Genomic DNA, 7,733 nt, shown 5'->3' on the forward strand with positions numbered 1-7,733 from the left:
AATGTGAAATTGTTATTTTCCGCATGCGAGTGAAATAAATATTAATACACGCACGTGATTTTCAGGCGCAAAAAATAACAAAATAGTATGTGCACTGTTTTATTCTGTATTTGAATATGATGTATTTGCGTTCACACGAATACATAATCGAGACTCGCCGATGTTTTTTGAAATCGGATGTAAAACTACCAACCTCAAGTGGTTTAATGCATCGTGTGAATGCATCGTGTGAACTGGAACATGCCAAGACATCGTGTCATTATTTTCTTATATAAACATTGTTATTATATGGTGCTTTTACGGAAATCCGTCTTTGAAGGAACGTAGGCTCATAGAATTACTTGTCAACCTCGATTCGATACGCAGCTGAACGTTCGGAATCACCTTTACGACAGATTTACCCTATGGTAATAGTACGTTTGTTTGACGACATTTTTATTGAATGAAATAAATAATAATCAATGTATGGTGTCCGTAGTGGTCGGAGAAATCTGAGATCCGATGATTTATGGACACATACCTTCGGACATAATTGGTTGTTTTAGTACGTGTTATTTGATTTAATATGTGTCCTGTCATATGTTTTATAACCCATTCAAATTGATGGCCAATCTAGAATAATTTTTCTACTGCTGACACATCAAGTTGGAATGATACATGCCTATTTTATATTCATGGTAAAACTTTAAAAGATATTTATATATATTTACACAATTAGTTCCATTGGAAATCAAGAGGCAGAGGAAAAATGAAACAGCCTCTTCCGGAATCTTGTAAATTCCCTCAATCTACATGCAGGTAGATTGATTTCAAATACTATTGTTTATTTTTCTACTGTTAAGTCTAGATATCATGCACATGTAGGATTTGATTGTGAAAGTGAATTGTCGACCTACAACTGAAATAATAAAAAAACTCTTTGCAACAATGATGGAACATTAGAATTAAAAAAATAAGTGCGAACATCGTGAACAGTTATTAAATTGTAACAGTTGCTCTGCCCTTTTTTCGAAATTTTCTACCTTTATCAATGAAAAAAAATATGATAATACCATTAATTGCACCAATTGTTATGCGCCAGATGCACATTTTGACAATATATGTCTCTTCCGTGATGATTGAGACCAAAATACTTGAAAATCCAAAACTTATTAAAATAAAAGGAAGAGCTTATAAACAAAAAAAGGACCCCAAGTATAGCCAAAGCCCGGCCAGGAATCGGAATTTTGAATGAAAAAGATTTTAATAATTCCTGTTTCTGATTTCATATATTTTACTGTTATTTTTCAGCGGGATTAACGACCACACTAAACAACTTTAGATCATATAAAGAAAAGCAACTGGTCAATGTATTTTTGTTTCTGAAATATGACAACACAACCACCAGTTTTCGTTAAAAAAAAACTCAAGAAAATCAGTACAGCAGGAAATTCAAACTCATAAGTCGATAACAAACTGACAATAGCATGGCAAAAATACGGAAAACACATCACAACATAACAAACTGACAATAGCATGGCAAAAATACGGGAAAAACATCACAACATAACAAACTGACAATAGCATGGCAAAAATACGGGAAAAACATCACAACATAACAAACTGACAATAGCATGGCAAAAATACGGAAAAAACATCACAATATAGAAACAAGAGCCGGTGTCATCTCAGAAACATTGATTTTGTCGGTAACGGAAAAAACAATTGGTGAGTGGTTTTTTTTTGGCATTCTAGATCTAATGATTTTCTTCAGAGTTACCGCTATTAGAACGCTCTCGTGATATAGCTAAATTAAAGAGAAGTCCAAGATTTTCACTTAGCATGCATAACACTTGAGTATGTTTCCGATCTATTTTCTTATCAAATGTTGAGAATAACAACGACCAGGAATGACTGTTTGTAATTCGTAACCAAAAAAAAAAAAAAAACCCCAGGTAAGGTTTATATAAATATGTCATTAAAAATGTAATGGACAGCAAAATCGATGGTTTTTTTTTTAATTTATCAATCTTAAGGGGATCTCAAGGCTTCTTCGGTGTTATTTTCATAATGGAGATAATTAAGGTTTAAGAAACTCCGTTTAAATGAATCTATACGTTAACATTCTCAAGGCTAAAATATTTTGAAGTTCAAAAGAGCAGCGAAGTCCGCCTAACCCTCTGGACCCTTTGTCCTTGAATTTTGTCGATATCGACTATATCAAAGTGACATGTTGGCTCCTCCGTAAAGATTAAAAAATTGCAAGGAAATTATTTTAATAGAGTCTATATATATATATATATATATGCCTAGCATTACTGGGAGCTAATATTTATTAACATTGTATATAATTATAGTCGAAGAAGACAGTTCTTATAAGACAACAGTTTAAAACTGTAGCATTCTTGACTATATATTCTTTCTTCAGGTTTGAATTGATAGCAGTAGGTGTCTATGCAGCGTAATATGTCTTCTTGTAGACACTTAAGCTTAAGCATGGGAAAATTAGAAATAAGACCAGGAATATCAATATAACATAACCATATGACGATAATAAGATATGAAAATGAGCTCTGCTTTGTTAAAGCCACCAAGCCATCGAGTCAGATTTTAACGTGGTAACAATTATAACTTGTTGATATGCATTTAGATAAAAAAATTTGACAGAATGAAAAAGACTTATCCAAAACATGAATAAAAAGATACGCGCGTAAACTTGCGTTTCTTGTTTATTCATATGTATCATTTGGCACTTATTTTTACGCTCTGCAAAAAAGGTCCGATCATTTTCTACAAAGCTATTCCGAAACTTACAACGTCAATTTGTTTAATTACAAGTTGAAAACTTGTCATCTATAATACTAAAATTACGAGGTCCAATTTGTCAGCCGTCATCACGTAAAAACGATGAATCAAAGAATTCAACTTTATATATAACTAATATAGTACAATGGTGTTGATTAAAAATTACACCACTCTAGGCCCATTTGTTTTCCACGTAATTAATATTGCCAATAATTAAGAAGTTCCGGATCGAGTCCGACACCGATACCAATAGTATATTCACCTGTTACCTATTACCTTATCTGTACGTTCCACATCTGACAGGCGCACCACCAAACAGTGTATTTAGAATTTTGCTGTATACTGTTGAGTAAAAAATACTCCATTCCAGGCCCTTTTGTTTTCCAAATTATTAATATTACCAATAATTGATAGGTTCCGGGTCGACGGGTTCAAACAGAAAGATTTTGAAAGCAGAGAAAACTGTGCACCTTATACATGTTATAATCGGCATGACTTTATCAGATGACAATACCAATACTAAAATAAGGCATACGCATAGTTATATATCAGTCACGGACCCGCGATATCACGGGTGTGTTCTAGTTAATATTGATATATACGCATCATATGAACGCTTTTTAGCTACAAATGAATGTTATAGACTTACATCTAGAAACGGTTTTTAGCTACAAATGAATATCTTGACTTACATCTAGAAATTGACAATGAGGGTCGGTTGAAAACAAAACTTTACGACAAAAGAGATGATTTCAGCTTTCCGATTGTGAACTTTCCATTTCTTAGTAGCAACATTCCAGCATCTGCATACGGGGTATATATCTCCCAATTGATACGATATTCCCGTGCTTGCATTTCCTATCATGATTTTCTTGATAGAGGGTTGCTGCTCACAAGGAATCTATTAAACCAAGAGTTCCAAATGGTGAAGTTGAAATCATCCCTTCGTAAATTTTACGGACGCCATCACGAGTTGGTTGACCGTTATGGAATAACCGTTTCACAAATGATATCGGATATGTTCCTTACGTAGTAACTACAATCCCCTTCCCTTTCATGAATGTGACCTACCGAATTAGACTATTTACCGGATTTGTTATCACATAAGCAACACGACGGGTGCCGCATGTGGAGCAATATCTGCTTACCCTTCCGGAGCACCTGAGATCACCCCTAGTTTTTTGGTGGGGTTCGTGTTGTTTATTCTTTAGTTTTCTATGTTGTGTCGTGTGTTTATCTTTTTCATTTTTAGCCATGGCGTTGTCAGTTTGTTTTAGATTTATGAGTTTGACTGTCCCTTTGGTATCTTTCGTCCCTCTTTTATAAGATGTATGTAAAATATCTTCTTTTTTTACAAAGCTGTCTCTTATGTCTATTTTGATCATGATGCGTAAAATGGCAACTTAAGGTCAAAAACATAAATTTGGTCATGTTTCCGACATCAAAGTGACTTTAAACTTGCCCTTAGATTATTCATGTGTCCAAACCAGATTATATTAACCCGGTCATTTATCAATAAAATTTACATAACTTGAAAAGGGTTAAATAAGTTTACTATTCTTGCAATTTCAGGGACCAAATAATGACTCTTATTATATCTCCTCCGTAACCATTCATTCTTTACTACAATTATTTTAATTAGTTATCTCCCATTATATAACCGAATGTTTTCAAATTTCTGAATCAGTATCAAAAGTTATATAAGTATCCTGTATTTCAGTATAATAGAAAACATAACGATTTTAAAAAAACATTGGATATCTCCGTTTAAATGAAAAGTATTGGTATTAAATTGTATCTCTGTATCAACATTTTGAGCTGCATCGGATAGAAATAGGCCCTATGCAAGTGCGTATTATTATTCATGTACATGTATAAAACGTTTATTGATTTTGGAAAATTCATATACGAAATAAAAGATAAACTTTTGTCTGTTGTGTAGGTTACTCAAAACAAATAAATGTTAAAACAGTTGCAGACTTTCTGTAATAATTTTTCCATCCGTATTGAAATTCATTTGCATAATTAATTAAGCAATGTCAATTTCTATCCGACGCAGCTCATGTTTACAGCGGATGATCGTGAGGGCATTCCGGTGTATTGCTATCGCCTAGATTTCCATTACGTAACTTTCGTTTTGGGTTTTTAACCGATCTATAAACTTGATGAATACGTAGACATCATCAAGTGCAAACTAACATTCCTTATCGCTTGTTATAAATTCATTTCTTCAATGAATACTCATCAAATACTTTTTAAAGAAGATAAATAAATAATATTAAAATGTTTTGTTGTATGTATATGCATATAATCAGAGACATATCTACACATATAAGTAAAAACTCATTAATATATATGCACACGCATGCGGACAAATATCTCAAGAACGTTTGCAATCTGAAGGAACGATTACTCTGCCTGGATGATCAAACATTTTTGAGGGAAAATACGAATGCCTACTCAAATCCATTCTATTAGAAAAATCGAATTATTACAGAAGGATGTCTACCATGAATTTGCACTGCATTATTATCAATATAGTAGAATAGAATGATATACGTATGGATGAAAATTATATATACATGTAACTGTAATTTACAAGTATTAATATAATATATAACAATAAACCATGCAGAGTATACTGATTTGTATCACTACAATATAATAGTCATCACGGTGAGGTTGAATTCCCTGTCATTAATTTATCATCCACGCACGATCTTGTTCCAGAAAAATATTATATATCTGTACATTAACCTCACTTTCAGGTATGGAGATGTGATTTTTGTCTGAGACAAGTGCTTGTAGGACCATCCACAAGAACTTACGGTCATCCGATGTTCAGTACTTCAGTACTTTGATTTATGTTTAGTACACATCGTAACCATCAAATTTAATATGTTTGGTCAAAACGAATTAGTGTTTCGTATGCAATCATATGTATGTTTCCTTATTTAAAAAAAAATGCAATCCAAACCAGAAAAAAACTACTTTGGGATGTGAATATTGATCTTTGTTCAAGGCCGTATCATAACCTATGTTCTCATTTTAATTCTTTCAGATTTTGTGACCTGGTTTTCGAATGTTAGCAAGCATACCTTAGAATAGCCCTTTGAATGACGTTTAAACTGCTACACTGAGGATGATAGAATATGACATTTATGATGAAATAAATAACTCCATATATACGCTTAATAACTGTACAAACTATTACTATTGGTGATAATTAACAGGTCAGGTTCATCAGTATATGAAAAATGAATCGAAACAACTTATTCTAAAATTACTAAAACAAATTCTTGAACATAATACAAATTAAACCGAACTACGATTATATAATTCTAAAATTTTAAGGTGAAGGAAATTTAAATCAAAAGAGGCTTCTTATTTATATATCACAAAACAACCAAGACCATTCAGCAACGCTGGTTAACGTCTTTTCATTGCTCCCATTTAGTGCCAACGTTTTTTATTTAGTTATCCAAATTCTTTCCCAAGTGATTATCTTCTACCTAGACCAAGCGGTATTGTGATCAAAGATACTAATATCCAGTCGATTGGGAATTGCTTTAGTATAGCCAGGGGCTATGAGAGAAAGGTCTGGTTTACATTCATTGTCACTTGGATAGTCGCTCATACTATTTTGACTCAACAACATACTATCTATCATTTTTGTACTGTAGAAGATACACAGTATGAGTAGTCTTGTAAGCAACATTTCAAAATATGATTTTTTTTGTACGAGCAGAAAGACTGGTTAAAGTATGGATAATCATTTAAATATGGATATATGAAGATGTGATATGAGTGTCAATGAGACAACTCTCCATCCAAGTCCCAATTTTTAAAAGTAAACCATTATAGGCCTAGCAAATCTTCAACAAGGAGTCTTGGCACACACCAAACAGCAAGCTATGAAGGGCCCCAAAAATGACTAGTGTTAAACCATTCAAACGGGAAAAACAATGGTTAAAACACTTATGAACCACATCAACAAACGACAACTACTGAACATCAGATTCCTTACTTAGTACAGGTGTAAACAAATTTGCATGCAAGTCAGACAGTGACGAAATGCCTGGTTAGATTATAAATTGAATTTCATCTGTCTTTAAGGCTGACGAAAATTCAGAACAGATGTTTGTCTTGATTGGCAAATATAATGTGTATAGATATAGGAAGATTTGGTGTGAGTGCCAATGAGACAACTCTCCATCCAAATAACAAATGTGTTTGCATTCCGATGGAGGAAAGTCACGTTGTAATAAAGTGCAAATGAACCATACATCATACTTTGACTTAGAATAGTTTACTTTTACAAATTGTGACTTGAAAGGAGAGTTGTCTCATTTACACTCATACCTCATCTTCTTATATCTACATAAAGTCGAGTTGAAACTAGTGTCCTTGTACAGGATTTCAAATAGTGATAATACATACTGCGAATCTTCTATGTAATGTATCGTCTATAAGATTGCTATTTTCTATGTCTATCTAGAACCAAATTGTACCTCCTAACCTAGAATACGTTTATATATATCTTGCTAGCTAAGATATCAACAAGATAAATATATTTCTTTTTAACCATCAATTTCAGGTAGAATGACAAAAAAGCAGATTAGTTAGACCAGATAAGTTAGACTGAAGAAAAATTAGGGGAAAACGGTTGAAGGCTGCACAATCTAGACAAAGAGGGAAACCAGATGGGAAACCAGATGTTGAGAAAATGAAGAATGAAAAACTCCACAACCCGTACGAAATAAGTAGTAGGATTCCACTTAGACACTAGTAGGAATAAAGTAGGAATCTACCTAGAATCAAAGATTCCATATAGAAAGTAGGCGGACATGGAAAATGAACAAAATTCTGACTGGATTTTTTTTATATTCCTACTACCAAAATCCTACTACCTAGGTGGAATCTTAAAAGTCTGTATGGATTTTTTCTGG

General features: G+C 33.0%; 1 long non-coding RNA gene across 1 annotated transcript; it reads left to right on the forward strand.

Annotated features, from left to right (window-relative positions):
* The first annotated feature begins 1,523 nt into the window (after positions 1–1,523).
* LOC143070886 (uncharacterized) lies at positions 1,524–7,527 on the forward strand. Its single transcript, XR_012976755.1, has 3 exons — positions 1,524–1,707; positions 5,846–6,017; positions 7,382–7,527. It is a non-coding gene; the product is annotated as an uncharacterized LOC143070886 (long non-coding RNA).
* Positions 7,528–7,733: the final 206 nt, after the last annotated feature.

This window comes from Mytilus galloprovincialis, chromosome 4 (genome assembly GCF_965363235.1).
Source record: "Mytilus galloprovincialis chromosome 4, xbMytGall1.hap1.1, whole genome shotgun sequence".
In the NCBI taxonomy this organism is placed as follows: Eukaryota; Metazoa; Mollusca; class Bivalvia; order Mytilida; family Mytilidae; genus Mytilus; species Mytilus galloprovincialis.